Below are 16,979 nucleotides of genomic sequence, written 5' to 3' on the forward strand. Positions count from 1 at the left end.
CAAAGGAAAAAAAAAGTTTTACCTTTGCTTTAAATAAAGAAAAGTAGATCAAGAAGATAAAATTATTATTGAATAATAATTATTTTAGTATTTTCTCACAAGATTGTCACAATAAGAATCTTATCACATGTCTACCCACCAGATGAAGATTGCATTTTATTAGGAAACACACACACACACTCATGTTTATTCAGTATCATAGTTGAAATAGTAATGTAGCAATGAATTTCAAATGTTGTTGCCTTTTGAATATATATAGGAACTGTATTACTTTGTAATTATACTTTGATTTGGTTAAAAAAATGATTTAAATCTGTCAATCTTTAGAAATACCAAGCCTTCTGATTCAAGAAATAAGTGCAGAGATTTGATAAACCACAAAATAGCAGAAGCACTGAACTTTTACATTAGTTATATAGCTATACGAAAAAGGAACGATAAAATAACAAATGGTTTTCCTTCCGTTTTTATCTTTCCTTTTGAAGCGCACCAAATCATCGCTTATTTTTTTATTTTTCATTTTTATCTTTCTTTCTCTCTTAAGAGCATGAAGGGAGTGGTATTTGGGCAGTCATGTGACTTTTTGTCCGAAAACACAATTGCCGGTGTTTTCCATTGGCCGGTTTTCTTTGAAAGAGCGTTGGTTTCCAGGGTGACGGGAGGGAATGGCGGCACCGCTTTGCTTTTCTCTACAGCTGCCCCCCCATCCCCTCTGCATTGCTCGGAGCCAGTCGCCCTGACACTGCAGCCTGTGGTGGTGGATCAGGTAGCGTGTGAGAACAACACAGACAGTCACAGAGTTGCCTGGTTCGCTCTTCCTCCTCTTACTCTTCCCGTATTCTCATCGGACAGACAGGCTCTTATAAAGACTATTAAACTACAGGAGGTAAGTTAAACAAACGTGTTTTGCTGTATTTATTTTTGGACTTTTTTTATTTATTTATTCCAACTTCTCTTGCTGAACATGTGGCTGAAGTTATTTTCAGTGTCAAAACTACAACAAATAGATATTAGAGTGAATGGTTTTCAACAGGCAGAGCAGCTGTTTCAAACTTTTATAGTTTAAACCGTCTTTCTTTCTGTAATCATTGTTACCACATCACTTAACTGTCATAACTCGGACCTTGTTTTGTGAAAACGTAGATTGTTTTTTCGTTGCAGAACAGATGGAGATATTCTATAATTTGACACGAGACGATAATTTAGAATTGTTGTGGAATCGGTTTTGTGAGTTATTGTTGTTTTGTTGTTCTGAAACATTCATCCTTTATTATTTCCCATAAGCCTCATTGACGCGATGGGAGCATCACCTATATGTAGTGAGTGGTGAGCAAACTAACCATTGCTTCTATATTTAGGGGGTAAAGGACAAGACACTAGAGAAAATAATTTTTGACATTAAGCGGTTCAATTAGAACAGGCATATATACCGATGAAGTAATATAGTTATTTATTTTTAAGAGAACTATAATTGAATTTAGAAAATAGTCAAATTGTCTTTTAATGTGTTTTCTGAGTTCTGTTTGTCTCATTGTTCTTCCACGGTGGTTTAATTAGTAGACACTTTATACCTTTGGTCTTTCTAACTGTCTTTCTAACTCAGTTTGTCTTTCTAACTGTTTATTCAATGTCACATGCTGTTTTTATTTTAATTATGTAAAGCACTTTGAAATGCCTTGCTGCTGAAATGTGCTATACAAATAAAATTTGATTGATTTTAATTGATAAGGAGTAGTGGCATGCATTAAAAGTGACAGAGAGTAGACAAAATGTCAAAGACACCATTTCAAGAAGCTTAACCATCCTCGCTGTTGTTGATTATTTTTAAAAATTTATTTAAAGAGATTCCACCAAATGTAATAGATTAGAATACACAAAACAAAGTGTTGCAATCAGAACATTTTATAGGGCACACCGTTCAATGTATTTTGTAAATGGGAAGTTGACAAACACCAAAAAATAAAATACAATAAAATAAAATATTGCACATTACATAAAACTTTCCATTGACATACCTGTTGTAGCTGTTGGCATACTGCAGTACAATGCTGATTTTACTATTCAAGTGCTGGTTAAGGGTAACCAGTAGTGATTTCAAATTTGAAACATCAAATTATGTCAAAGGAGTTATTACAGGCAAGGTCAAAGCCCTTCTTTTGCAGAAAATACCCTCATCTTTCTTTTCTCTTTCTTTCTTTTAAAATATGTAGACAAAAATAAATCCATATTCTTCACTATTCCCCTTATAGAAAGTTTGAGAAATGTAAACTTCATTGCACGAGTGCTAAATACAGATAGGACTATCATACGGGGAAATTGTGAAATGGGATTCAATGTGTGCACAACACACTGAGCAACACTGAGCATATCCAACCTAGTATATATTTTTATGATGGGCCTCAGGGCTGGAACATTTATAGCATAGTTGGTGTTATCTCAATATCAGTATTGCATGGAACTGCTTGGATTAATGTAAATATTACATATTTATATTAAGCCTAACCCCATTACACTCACTGGTGGGATTTGCTATTATGATCAGGATTGCAGTGAAAGCCAAGAACAACACACAGTTTTCATTTAAACAGTTGGGAATCATTTTTACAGATTAGTACTGTAAGGACATGTTGACAGAGGTGCAAATAAATAGTGAACTTTTGCAACGTTCAGTGTTTGTTATGTGCAGCATCCATATTGAATTTGACCTGGGGTTGAGCTACAAATGTCCAATTTGGAATTCCGTCCTCAAAATGGCTTATAAGTAATCTTTCCAACTTGAAACTTTGAAAGAGGATGCATGGTGTGACTGTTGCCTTGCAGCAAGAAGTTCCTGTGTTCAAGTTCTGACCAAGACTTTTTTTCTCTCAATGCACTCATAAGTTTTCTATGTGTGCTCTGGCTTCCTCCCACAGTCTGAAAACATGCGTGCTAACTGAAATGATTTCTAAATTGCTCTTGGGAGTGAACAGGTTCATGCATGGTTGTTTTTCCTTTGAGTCTCTGAGATGTCCTCTGTTGTACTGGTGACTGGTCCAGGGTGTATACTTGCCTCTTGCCCAGTGATTTCTGGCGATAAGAAACAGTTCCCCTGTGAAATCTAACAAGGAAAAATTGGGTACAGACAATAAATGGTTGTTTTGTTACATTTGTCCTCTCTGTACAAATGGAACAAAATAAATCTTAGTCAACATCTTGTCAAGGTTTTATCATTTTATGTCATTAACCAAGTTTCCTGTCTAGAATAAATCTATTTTATTTTTAAACAAGTTATCTGTGACAAGTTGAATTCAGATGCTGGAAAGAGCAGCAGCCAATCCCTCAAACTTATTGACACATATTTGCATAATTTCTGACAGCTTCTTAACTAAATGTAATAAATTTGGCTCTGCAATTGATTAACTTTAATTTTTTTACAGATACATTGATGCTTTTCATAAAACTTTCCGTCTGTTGCAAACATAAAGTTCCCAGCAAATGAGTTTGGTTAGCTTTGGTTAGCTTTCAGCACTTGTTAAAAAAATGTCCAACCAATCACTAAATATACACTAAGAAATCCAGAGGTGAAATTGGCTGAAGTAATTTCGTCTTAAATGAGATCTGAACAGTGTATTCATTTATTTATGAAAGATTCAACAGCTGGTCTTGATCCCTGCTCCACTCATCATGACATGGACACAATGAGGCTTCTGTTTTGGAACTGTGTTGCTTTAAGAGGATTTTCTGGCACAGTTACCCTCCTGAAGTGGTATTCTTTGAGCTCCCAGTCTTGTCCCAACCAACCAGGTGGCTGTTGCTATGTTTGGTTGTCTTGGCAACTATAGAAACTGACTCCCTACACCACCTTCAGGTGCACTTTATCAGATGACCTTCAGACTTCTTTGAACTTACATGCTGGACACAAGCTATCATCCGTCTCTTGGCGCTTTACGGTTACAGTTATTTAACTGAGGAGACACCAGAAGAATACGACATGTACATTGGTGAACATGCATGGAAAACGATCAAACGAAAAGCCTCAAACTGAAAATCTTAAATAGTTTCATGTTGTGGAGATAATCATTAGCATTATCACCGATTGATTCAGCCGCAGCTTTACTCTACCATCCATATTGGCTTATGACTCTGATGATTCAGACTCATACCGGACTGCTCTTAGCAAGAACTCTTCCTCTTTTATTCTTCAAGTTAAAAACCTGTCTGAATTGATTCATATTTTTCAGAATCTTGCTAATCCACGGTATTGTTGACTGTGTCAGTAAATGACTATAAAACTAAGATCTTATCAGTTCTTGCGTGTCGGTATACTGGCCATTCTGTCTACCTTTACAACCCACTTTATCGTTGGGTGGCTTGGATATTTACCATACAGAAAGGTTGGGGTATGTTTTGTTCACATTTTAAGGCTTTGCATTTTAGCGAAGTTCAACTTTAAAACGTTGTAATTTTTTTGAACATTCCCTACTTCTTAAAATAATTGTAGAAGTAATTATTGAAAATGAAGTGCAGCTTTGGTTTTATACTTTAAGATAGTTTCAGTTAAGATGTAGGGTTTGGAGAGAACAAAGCTTAGGATTTATTATATGAATTTTCAGTTTGCGTTAAGTTTATATTAAATGTTTAAAGAGTCAGGGTGAGCAGGAAGTTGGCTTGGAGCTTGTGTCATTGATCTACAGCTTAGTATTGTATTACTGATGCAACCAGGTGGAAACTGGCGCTGGGGCCTTGCCTCTGACGGGCTGCCATGATGTCAGTGCTGCTGACCCGACAATCCTAACATTCTTGCTGGTTGTGTTTTATACCAGCGTAGAGCAGAATATAAGAGACATGTGGGAGAGATGCACTGACTTGCACACATATGGCCTTTGTCTAAGCGCTGATTAATAATCTGGCATATCCGTCGACAAACACACACGTCATTAATTCAGTCTCATGCGCATACCCCCTCAAGCGCACACTCAAGCACACTTGAACCTGAATAGAGACGGTAATGGCAGTCTCACCGTCCTAGTTAAAATTCAACCCATCTTCAAGTGCCTTTACTTGAAACTTTGGCAAATCGGTTATGCATTCATACAGCACTTTCAACTAAAATGTCTGTTAATAGAATGCCGTGATTAAAGAGATCCATCTCTGTTATGTGCCAGCATCACCATGCGTTTGTGTGTGCAAGCACTCATTTTTCCTGTTTTGTGTGTGTGCTTAGAGTGCATGATTGTAAGTACAAAAGACAGCTTTGCTTTGATCCAGTAAAGCCACTGAAGGAAAGAGATGACAGGCCTGCTGTAGTGAAAGCTTTTAAAGGTTGTTGTTCCTGCAGGTGTTTACATTGGATGGATTGTTCTGTCCCATAGACATTCAGCACGGACGAGGAACAGATTAGTACGGTAAACTGCATTAGAAAGCGCAAGGACAACAGTAAACATGGAGGATACTTGGAAGTCTCTATGGAAATATGTTGAGCAACAAAGCAGAACTGGTTAATTTTGGATCGGCAGGGTGTCAGTGACTGTGTGTCCAGGGTGGGCTTGTATAGATCTTTTTTTCGCCTCTCACCTTTGACCCCCACCCACGTGATTGCTCTTCTCTTAATAAAGCAGGATTTTCTTTCCATACAGAGCCCCACTTCTCTAAGCTTTTGTTCTTGGGATTGTCGTTTATTTATTGGTTCTTACCCATCTGGCAGGTCCTAAGTCATTTTTATGTCTTTGCTTCATTTGTCTCTCAGTGGACATACGCTAGTTTGTTCAGACAAAGATTGCATTTATCCTCCTCCTTGTTCTAAGAAAGCTTGTGTTTGGACACAGGACATGTCCCAAGACGCTCAGGGCAGTCTTAATGACTCCACTTCCTTTTGTTCTTGGAGAAATGGCACCTCTTTCACGAAACAGAGGAGCTGAAGAAGTGAACGAGACTCTTTGACCTGTCATCAGCATCCCATCATTGACCGAAAAGTTTAGGTCTCTCTCACAGTCCCAGCTTTCTGCTTAAGCTCTTTTTATCCTATTTCCATTTACAGATAGCAAAAGCACAGTGTGACACTAATGGTGCCGCGTTATCTCAAGAGACCGCGGATTCTCACAGAAAGTGACTTTAGCATCCACGAGGTGGATGGAAAAAGCGGGGGTTTAGATAAAGAAATGGAAAGAATGACATCGGACGTGTTTTCTAATGTTCAAAATGTAAAGAAGTTCAAGAAATATCCAGAATTTCTTAGAACTATGCATAGTCACTCCACCGTTTCCACTAACATAATGGTGCCGTGGTTTGCTGTTAAACCATGAATTTTCTCTTGAGCCAGGTTTCTGAGAGAAAAACAGAACTCAGTCAGGTCTTAATTTATGTTTTGCTATAATTACGTCCTAACACGGCAATTACCTTAGCTGGTAAACACCATCCTATCATCATCATCATATACAACACAGCTAAACGTCTGAAGCAACAGCCCTGGCCTGACCATAATGAGACATCAGTGCTTTATTTAGGCTTGTTTGGCACGACCTTTTGCCGCTTGAAACCCAGTGTCAACAAAAGTTTACCATTTTGAAATGCCTTTCTGAATTGTGCTGTTGTTTCAAGTGTATATTTTGTCCACTGTCCTTGTTCTAGCCTTTCAGTCCTTGTTACCCACCTGTTGACGACTGTTCATAAGCCTTCAACAATTAAAAATTGAGTCATCTTGGTTCCACTCAGCACTCCCATTCTCAAGGAGGCTGTTTCTCTGTCCCAGAGCCATCTATTTCATCACTCACCATCAATCATCAGGCACTTCTGACATATTTACTTTGTATTCGAATTAAAACAGACCTTTAAGCTGTTTTGGTAAAAACAGATTGTAGATTTCGTTTTTGTGAAATTGAATATATTATGAAGAAGTTTAGGCTTAAATTATTTTCATTGTTCTCTTTAGCTTCTATCCTGAATGCAGAGGGAGGGATGGAGGAGGGGAAGAAAAGGGTTTGTGTTTCAAAAAGAGAGAGAGAGAGAGAGAGAGAGAGAGAGAGAGAGAGAGAGAGAGAGAGAGAGAGAGAGAGGATATGTGGAGTTTTACAAGGGAGGGTTTGGTGAGTGGGGGGCGCAGCAGTGGGAGGTGCCCTGAGGAATGCCTGGAAGGTGTCAGCAAAATCTGGGAGGCTTTGGACTGATAATCCACTGGATCATAAAACCCCTCCCTCAACTTTAAATGAACTGAATGTGATGTAGGACATTCATATAAGCCTGTCAGGGCCCGTAAAGTGTAGTTACTTAACCAATACCTGCTGTCAAAATGTCACTTCTGCTTGGCACCTTAGAGTTTTCTCACAATGGCCTTTCGTACTTAAATCCTGCCTCAGGAGGTTCTTCCTCCGCGTATGATTTGAGAGAGTTGTTTAAGGGATTTGTCTGACAACACAGCTCTTATATGTGCCAAAAGCTTTGCTTTATAGACAGAACAGTGAAGCAGTTCACGTAACTGTGAACTGGCTCTCAGTGGGCCTCTGACTCAGCCTTGCTAGAAGCTGCTGCAGTCTTTGGTGTGGTCTTTTGTTTGGATGATTTAGCTCGTCTAATTAATGCAATTAATGCCGGCCATCTATTTTTGGAAAACTTCTGCTTTGTGCAATGTGCACATTGGTTATCAGGTGCTGTGACTGCTGGGCTCATTAGTTTGCTGAGAATAAAATCTGACGTCTGATAGAGGTGAAGAAAAGGGAGGATGACTAATTAGTCTTAATGGCCCTCTGGTGCTTAATTATTGTGTTGTGAATCCAGAGTTGTCCATAGTTTTACAGTGTAGTTTGAAAATAACATTGGGATTTATTTGGTATACATTTTCCAAGTACTTGTTACTTATGTTAATATGTGACAGGCTGTTAATTTTGCCTTCTCTTATCTGTTTGACTTCACCGTGGAAACAGAGTAAATAAATAAAAGAACCAGTTTGATGTTAACTTTACAGGGATCTCTCAGAGCAAATGAATTTGTCTCAATCCAACTGATGTTGCAGATCTTGTAGAAGATTCTCCATTTGTTTTTTTGGTCATAAGTCACATCTTTATTGATGGAAAAATAAACTCAGTCCCATAGTTATGTGTAATTTTACAAAGAGATAAACTTCTGGAGAAGAAAATAAAGTTCCCTTTGACAGAACAGAAACGAAGACCTCGTAATATTTAAGACACTAAATACACATCAAGCTCTTGCCTTAAAGGGTAAATGTCACCACTCTTTTCTGCATAAAGAAGCTAACTGTTTGCTTATCATGTACAAAACCACATACATAAGAGTTGTCCAAAACGTTAATGCCACCATGATTTAAATATATTCATGCATCAAATTGCATGATAAGTAGATTATAGAATTGTCCTTTAAATTATGGGTTTCAAAGCTTGTCCAAAACATTCCAAGCCAGTCAACTGATGCATGGTTGTTAAAAAAACATCTTATAGATAGATGGCTCTTTACCTATAAATAAAAGCTTAATATGAAAAAACCAAAGCTCCAAAAGTGCAAAATTGTGAAGGAACAAAATGACTGGCATGAACAAAGTGTTATTCCTTTATCACAGGCTTTTGTTAAGGCAGAATACATACATTGCTTTACTTGTTATCTAACTGCTTATTATTTATTAACTATACTGAAATAATTTATTCATCAGGGTTGCTTTTGAAAAATCTCTATTTGTTGAGCTGGAACTGTTTAATAAAGCATGTAATCGCTGTTAAACCTATCTCTTACAGTTTGGTTCAACAACAATAGGTGGTGTTGGCTAAAATCAGCTCAATTTGTAGGTCAGAGTTTCTGAAGATTTTATTTGAAGGTTCTCATTTCTTTGCCAGTTCCCATGTTAAATAGTTTTAGATACAAGTTTTGGAGTCATTTAACTAAAGTGACCAAGAGTGTACCTTTGATTGTAATATTGGAAGAAACTTCGTGGATTTAAAAAATAAAAAAATCTCTTATAAAGTAAATCGAATGACATTGTGTATGAATAAAGCTGCACAAATAAACTTGCCTTGGAAAACGAGAGTTGTTAATAAATAGCAGGGTCTGTCTCTCCATGTGGGACTTCCTGCAAAATCTGCCCGGCACATTGGTCACACATTTCTCAGCTCTGCATGCAGAGTGTGTTTGTGTATGGGACATGGCAGCCATCACAGGGTCACAGTTCAGGAATTTCTTTGAATTTATTTTTGAACACTTTCTACTTGTTTTTTTTTTTTTTTTGGGAGGGGTTTGAGGATGGTTTGTCTTGCATTAGCCATATTTTAATTCTGCTCCCTGCACTCAAGTGGTCAGGTTTAAGTGCAGCAGCTTAACTGTTCTTTTTGTTCTCAGGGCGTTGTCCAGCTCAAATGCTAATAGTTGCGCACTCTGTCTCCTGTTCCACCTGGTCTGTCGTACTATGACCTCATTCCAGGAAAAGGAAGAGAGAACCACCTGACAGACTTATTTGTATTATCAGCTGATTGTGTAACTGGAGGGCAGAACTTCGATATCGGATGCCTCAGGTTATTGACCGTACAAACATTAGAGGCAGATATGCAAATATATGCAAGGAGTTTCCAGTTTCTGAGAGGATTTTTCTATGAGCAGATCTCCATCTGAATAGAAAATGTTGAATAATAAAAAAAAGGGCTAGGTATGGTAATTGGTTTTGGTAGGGAAGAAACTGTTTTTTTCAGATACCTGGAAGAAGGGGAGGTATCTGATCTGTCAGAGCACATAGAAAGAGGGTGGAGAGAAAGAGAAGAGTGACGGGGAGGGTGTGTTTCTGTGTGGGTGAGAGAGACAGAGGGAGGAGGAGCAGTGCAGACGTAGAGAGAACTGGAGCACACACTCAGATCTCGCCTGTGGTGAGGACATCCAGCAGAAGTGCATTCCTGAGGCAGCCAGCAATAAAAAAGGCAAGGAGGACAGAGCGGAGAAGTGGTGACACTCTTTAAATTCACATCTAACTGACCTCTGCTGGACTCACGTGCTTCCTCGCAGACTCACTCGCAGGCTTCCTCACATACCAGCTGAACAGCCGGCACCACTGCCTGGTGAGAAGGTTAGGATTTCCCCGACAGAGCTGGAAGGAAGGAGAAAATAAAAGAAGACTGGAAGTTTTAAAACACCCAGAAGCAAGAATAAGAAGGTGAGTGTGAGGATTTCTCGAGAGATTGTTTGACTCCTGTTGGCTTGAGCTGTTTATGTCAAAAACTTTCTCTGAACTCAGCATATAAAATGCAGAGGCAAGAGGTGTTATAAAGATTCATAAATCTAACTTAGTATTTTGGTGTTGAGACAAAATTGGTTTTGTGTTGTATATTCGCCGAGTCGAACCGTGTCTTTGCATGTACGCACCTGTTGAAGCTAGACCCGCCACCCAAGTACTCCTGTGTGCAACAAAAGAACTCAAACCTGTTTGGGTTGAATCTTCACTCTTTGCAAATCTTGTTTTATTATTATTTTTTCTCATTTCTGAATTTACTCTGTGTACGTAGGCCGTTCGTAAGTCTATTTTCTGCTAACAAAAAACTCAGCTAGAAGTACAGTGCACGAAAAGAGATAAAGGCTTTAAGATTCATTTATTGAAGAGATGAGGAGAATGCACTGGCAGGTTCGTGCTGTTTTAGGCAACACATCCTAAATGCCAACAACATGCTAATCCAATGCACCAAATCACTCCAATACAGCCTGTTTAAACATTGGCTTGTCTTTATGCATGGCTTAAGATCTTGTTTCTAAATTCCTAGCATGCTATGTGTCAGTCAGTGGAGCTCATTAGCAGGCTGCACTTGTTATCCAATCAAGGCCATCGATTGAAACCCCAGCAAGCGCTCACCCCCCACCCCCACAAGGGGGTGATTATTTTTTTCCCTGACCAACAGTAGAAACGTAATAATTGTACCTCATGCTATCGCATTGCGGTTCATGCAATTAACTTGATTCATTATTAATTATAGTAAGAAATGAAATAAGTAAAACATGAAATAACATGAAATAACTAAAGTGTTTCTTCAGTTCAATTTTATTTTACTCATTTAATTTTAATAAGTATATTTAAATTTTCAATTTACAAAATAGAATAAATTGTTCCAAATTTTATTAGTACAAAACTAGTTTAAGCCCGAGCCTTTTTTCTTTTACAGCAGAGACGCACCATTAAGAACCAAAAAGAAACTAATTTCCAAAATCTTTTAAAAATAATAATGAAAACATTTATTTATTTTATTTTTCCTGTAGAACCTAATGGACTTTTAAAAAGTCTGCATGCAAAATATTATTATTATTTGTTTTCCTGCTGTGAGAAGTAGTTTGTTAGTAAGTCATATTCATCCATCCATTTTCTTACACCCTTGTCCCTCAGTGGGGTTGGGAGGGGTGCTGGTGCCCATCTCCAGTTAGCGTACTGGGTGAGAGGCGGGGTCACCCTGGACAGGTCGCCAGTCTGTCGCAGGGCAACACAGAGACACACAGGACACACAACCATGCACACACACACACTCACACCCAGGGGCAATCTGGAGAGGCCAATTAACCTGACAGTCATGTTTTTGGACTGTGGGAGGAAACCAGAGAAAACCCATGCATGCACAGGGAGAACATGCAAACTCCATGCAGAAAGGCCGGGGCCGGGAATCGAACCCAGAACCTTCTTGCTGCAAGGCAACAGCTCTACCAACTACGCCACTGTGCAACCCTAAGTCATATTCAATAAACTTTAATATTGAAATGTTTCTTTCATTTTAGTAACTCAGGTCTCAAAGTTAATCACCTTATATAGATTAATTACAAACAGAGATTTAAGATTAGAGTACTACATAAGGGCAACAAAAACATTTTTGCACAGAAATTTGGACTTAATGACAAGTTTAAAACCTTAAAGCTTTTTTAAAATTTTTTATAATGCTTAATCTAAACAATGACCAAAACCCTAAACACATGTTCTAATTTATTGAATATTAATGTATATTAGGAGTCAAAGTGATGTTACTTCCCTTGGGTTGCCATTATTTTAAAAGCAAAGGCCACATAATCATGGAGTTGACATGTTAAGCTTTCATTAGCAGCTTTTAATAGTTATTAGTGTAATTATATCAGTTAGCATTAGAGATTTCAAAAAGTCTTCCACCATTTCCACAATCACCATGTTCCATGACAGAGGCTGAAAGTTCAAAAACAGCAACTTTTCTGTCATGTGTTCAGCCTTCCTGTTATCTACTGTAAATCTTCTTTCTAGCTGTCTTAGCCTGAAGAGACGGTAGAAATAATCTCCTTTGACTTTAGTTTTGTACACATGACACAATGAGTCTTCTTCAGCTTGCAAAAGTTTCTTCTTTTTTTTTGGTGTTTATTTTAGTTTAGTTTTTTCTGTTTTTAGTCAGGGCTGATCAAGGTAAAACCAACCAGATTCCATTACCAGGTAGCTTTTTATGAGCATTGTTTGTTTGGTTTTTTTAGTCACTTGTATATTCCTGGCCATTGATCACTAAAATTATCTAAACTGCCACAGAGTACCACACAAATCCAGTTTATTAGGCAACAATATCCTCATTATATGTTCCTGCTTCTTTAAAAAAGCAGAAACATTATTATGTATCACCCTCTCCTGTTTTAGCATCAACACGAACACTTCACCTAAAGCGGTAAACCAGCAGGGTGATAACTGTGAAGTTGTCAGCGGCTGGAATACATCATAAAACTTTTAAACTCTTTTTTTTTTCCCCCAAGTCTTGTTTAGTTTGCATGTCTCTTCTCTCTGCTTCCCTCCCTTTATGTCCCCCTCACTGGTTTGATACTTGTTATTTCCCATCGCATGAATGAGGCTGTTTAACATGGAGAGAGCAGAATGTCCTCTGAGAGAGCTCGTACCTTGTTCTTTGCTGTGTTATTTTTAATGCTCCTTTAATGCTTGAATACACAGATGGACTCCCTCCTTGTCTAAAGCAGTCTCTATCTCTGTCAGCGGCTCTGTCTGTCACTCAGCTCGGATGGCAGAAAAAGCAGGTCTGCCTGAGCTCAGCAAGTTACCTTTTGGGAGTCTTGATGGAAACTTTCTGAATTACTTTTCAAGCTGAGAAGTGACTTAATTTTTGCCGTTCGTATCAGCCCTGTTTCCCTCCTCCCGCAGACGGTCTCTGGTGCGAGTATGATTGAGGACAGTACAGCCAGACCGCAGAGGAAGAAGAAGTTTGCCATAATTTTTTGGAAGGTGCCTCGCACCGCTTTTCTCCTTTGCCGTCTTTACCTTCTTGCTCTCCTACTTTCCCCGTGTCCTTCCCCTCCCTGTGCAATGTGATGGAAAGCAGCGCTGTGCTCTGCTCATGCCGGATCCATTAGGGATGAAAGCACACTGCAGTGATAAAAGATTGATCCAGTCCTCCTTGCATCACATTCTCATCCCTCACACTCTGCCTCCTCTTTCAACCCAAAGTCAACCCAATTTCCAATACATCAAATCTTTGGCACTTCTCTAAATAAATCATCCTAACCAAGTGTACAATTGTAAACTTTGGCCTTTTAGATTCGAAAACAGAAGAACACCTATTCTTGTGTGGGATGTTGTACTTTGCAGGGTTACAAATACTCAGGGGCACAAAGATTATGAAATTATATCAGGTCTGCAATTCTTTTAAAATTGGGACAATTCTTTGGGGGCATTTCCCTCAGAGTTTTTGTTGCATCAAGATAAAAAATTGGGTAGCTCGCAGAGCCAGTAAAAGACTGGCATTCAGCCCAGCACAAACAGGCCTTTCTTCACCTGTTTTATCCAAGAAGGCGAAAACAAACACAGCAGACCTGTAGTTTGTCACCAGGGAGTCTGTAATTACTGCGAGGAAGGAGGGGATTTAGTGAAGGCATTTCACCGCAGTTAGGTTTTCAGATCTTCAGACATTCACACCTGAAAACTTCCCTTGTGTATGTGCTGAAATTTGTAAAAGCAAGCAAACTAGTGCATTAGACTTATGATTCCAGCTGTGCTGGGTTTTTTTTTCATTTGTGGTCTAGTGTTTGGCATTGTTCTTGTGTTTCTGTTTTCTTTCATGCTTTTTTGAGGAGTGATATTAAGATTATTAAAGGTCATAGAGTGCCACACTGCATTGCAAAAGTATTCATACATCTCAATCCTTTTCCCATTTTGTCATATTGCAACTGCAAATGGTTTTTTTTTTAGAATTTATGTGATAGATCAAGGCAACTTACTTATACTTATATAAGTAAGTATACTTACTTACTTATAAGTAAGTATACTTACTTATATATATAAGTAAGTATACTTACTGAATAAGTAAGTATACTTACTTAATAAGTAAGTATACTTACTTAATAAGTAAGTATACTTACTGAATAAGTAAGTATACTTATTCAGTAAGTATATTTACTGAATACTTACTTATTCAGTAAGTATTCCTTACTTACTGAATAAGTAAGGAAAGTGATTGCTTGTTTTCAGCCATTTTTAAGAAATGAAACTCATGACATGGGTTTTTATTCATATCTGCCTATCAGAAACATACACAGATCTGTTTTTTTTTAACTTAAAAAACATATATTCTCAAATACAAAGGTCCACTGAAGTTTGTGTTTGTAACATTTATAAGGGATATGAATACATTTGCAAGGCACTGTATCCATAGCTTGAATCTTCCCTCATTTTTTCTGCATATTCATGTCAAAGGTCACAGGAAAAAGCAGCTACCGTTGGAATTGTCATGTTGAGTGTTTCCACCTGGAGCCATGTTCCCAGTCAAACCCAGCTAACCGTAAAGTTCACCTGAGTGAATACTGTCATGTTCTGTCAGTGTGAACTTTCCCTGGCCTTCAATTGTGCTCTCCGTGACATCATCACAGTCCTTTCCTTCACTTATTCTGCTGTTTTCTAACTTTTTGTGACCACTGACTTGCTCTGAGCAGAGGCTTTTGAACGCCTTTCTCTGTATGTCCCTCTTTCCGTGACTCCTAATTGCTCACATATAGATTTTGTTGCTAAGGTAAACATCTCAGCCTCCCAGGATGCTCATGTGACTCTGAGTTGGTATCTGGGGAAATGTGTGTGTGCGGGTGTGGGCGTGTGTGTGTGTGTGTGTGTGTGTGTGTGTATGTGAGCAGCAGGTTGCTCCTTTGCCTGGGCAGCCATATTGTGTTGATTCTCAGCACACAGAGCTCTCTGGGTTGTAAATAACATGACACCTCAGCCGAAAAGACGCGGACAGGACCGCGAAGGGGCGGGAGGTGGTCAAGACAGCAGAAGGAAAGACGCACAAAAAAAGGTCTGACTCAGGGGGCAGAGACACTCAATCAGTGTAAAGAAACGGGCAGGTGGATCTGACAGACCCATCACTCATGCTGAAAGGCTTGACGGCGAAGCTGTCAGTGAAAGTAGATGTGTTTGATCAAGTAGCTTACAGACAAAGCGAGTGCACTCTGATCTTATCATAGCTACTGTTACAAAAATGTACATTAATAAGCAGGAAGAAGTTGTTTTTTTCTCTCCTCTCTGAAATTTACATATTCATAACATCAATAACGTAATAAAATAGATTTTATAACAGTTTTGCTTTGGCAGCTTTGTCAAAGCTCTGACAGCTTTGACAGTCCTTAAAAGAAGGAAAGTCAGCCCTACAGAGCTCTACATAAATGACATCTGAAAGTGGTGTTCTTAAAAAGTCAGGAAAAAAACAACTAATATCTGAGACAGGATCTGAGGGGGTTCATCATAGTTTAATTGATCATGCAAGAGGTAAACAATATGATATTAGATCGTTAAAACTGTGATAGCATGAGTTAAAACTGAGAGAACTTCATATTATCTGTCTGACTCATTCTATCCATTGCTGTTCTGTGTTCTGACATCAGCTTTTTTCTTCTGTTTAGCTTAATAAACTAGATTTAAAGTAGTAAGAGTGACCTGACTTCAGTGGTGCTGCTGTTTGTCTTTACAGTCAAATCCTGAATTTGAGTTTGATTAGGCAGTCTTAAGCTAAGTGTACTTTATGGCTTAAGTAAGCACCAGTTGATATAAATTTCTCTAATAAACTTACGTAAAATATCACAATCTTGAAGTAATTTCGAGGAAATGTATAATATATTCTATTTGCTTTTGTCTGAAACAGAACAACAGCCTTTGGTAATTGATTATTGCAGTTCAGTTGTGTGAAGATTAACACTGAGAGTCTAACAGGTTCATATTAGGTAGATTATTTACTCAGGTGTTCCTGTAGTTTTCATACTATGACTGTGTTTTTTTGCTACCAGAAATATTTACAAAATGGCAGATTTGTTGTTCCTGTAATTCAAAATCCAAAGGAAATACGTGAATTAGTTCCGATAAGCCTGGAGAAATAGACAAGAGGCCAAATTTAAAAATTACATAAAAGTTGAACTAACAGTGACATTAAAGATGTTATACAAAGGATAGAAACATGAACCTCTCAAAAATATTTTTCAAGTCCTCTATAAGTTTGCACGCACTAACACACACACTTATGTTTTTTATGTGTACAGTTTACACTACATAGTCTCAGACACACAGAGCACATCGGACACTGTTTATTATCCATAAAGATGAAAAACAGATAAGACTTCTTCACAGTGTCAGATTGCCCTCATCTTTGTGGTTTTAAATGGGGTGTAATTCAGACTTGGGCTCTTTCCCAGGACGCAAGTTTTCTGAGTTCCCTGGGGAAAGTGTGGCTGAATCGTGGTCAGTTTCTTTTTGATACATCTCATTTAGAGTCAGTCTGGTGGCTGGCTAAATAGTCTCTCTTCAGCAAACACTCGTCTTTATGCTGCCTCATCCAGCCTCCCCCCATCTCCTGCCTCATCCCTCATTGTCATTCCCAGGGGGGCAGCCAACTTATCTCTCTCATGTTAACTCAGCAACAGCATTCTCATCAGCACATCCACGCTTGGTATCCATGCCCGAGTTGCCTCGGTGATTATGCGTGAGCGTTACGGAAGGCATCTTTATAGAGCTGAGGGCACATCTCACACAGATATACTATCTTGGTTCC

General features: G+C 38.5%; 1 protein-coding gene across 5 annotated transcripts in view; it reads left to right on the top strand.

The window, feature by feature from the left end:
* The first annotated feature begins 651 nt into the window (after positions 1–651).
* Positions 652–16,979, top strand: part of rassf7a (Ras association domain family member 7a) — a 37,133-nt gene continuing 20,805 nt past the window's right edge. Inside the window, exons 1-3 of one of the 5 annotated variants that reach the window (XM_081608050.1) lie at positions 652–886; positions 9,765–9,884; positions 9,970–10,117. The gene's annotated coding sequence lies outside the window, so the exon portion shown is untranslated. Of the gene's footprint in view, positions 887–9,764; positions 10,118–16,979 lie in introns of all 5 variants that reach the window. The other 4 variants (XM_008411526.3, XM_008411527.3, XM_008411529.3 and 1 more) reach the window with 4 other exon arrangements.

The sequence above is a fragment of the Poecilia reticulata genome, chromosome 6, assembly GCF_904066995.2.
Source record: "Poecilia reticulata chromosome 6, P_reticulata-male-v2, whole genome shotgun sequence".
Classification (NCBI taxonomy): domain Eukaryota; kingdom Metazoa; phylum Chordata; class Actinopteri; order Cyprinodontiformes; family Poeciliidae; genus Poecilia; species Poecilia reticulata.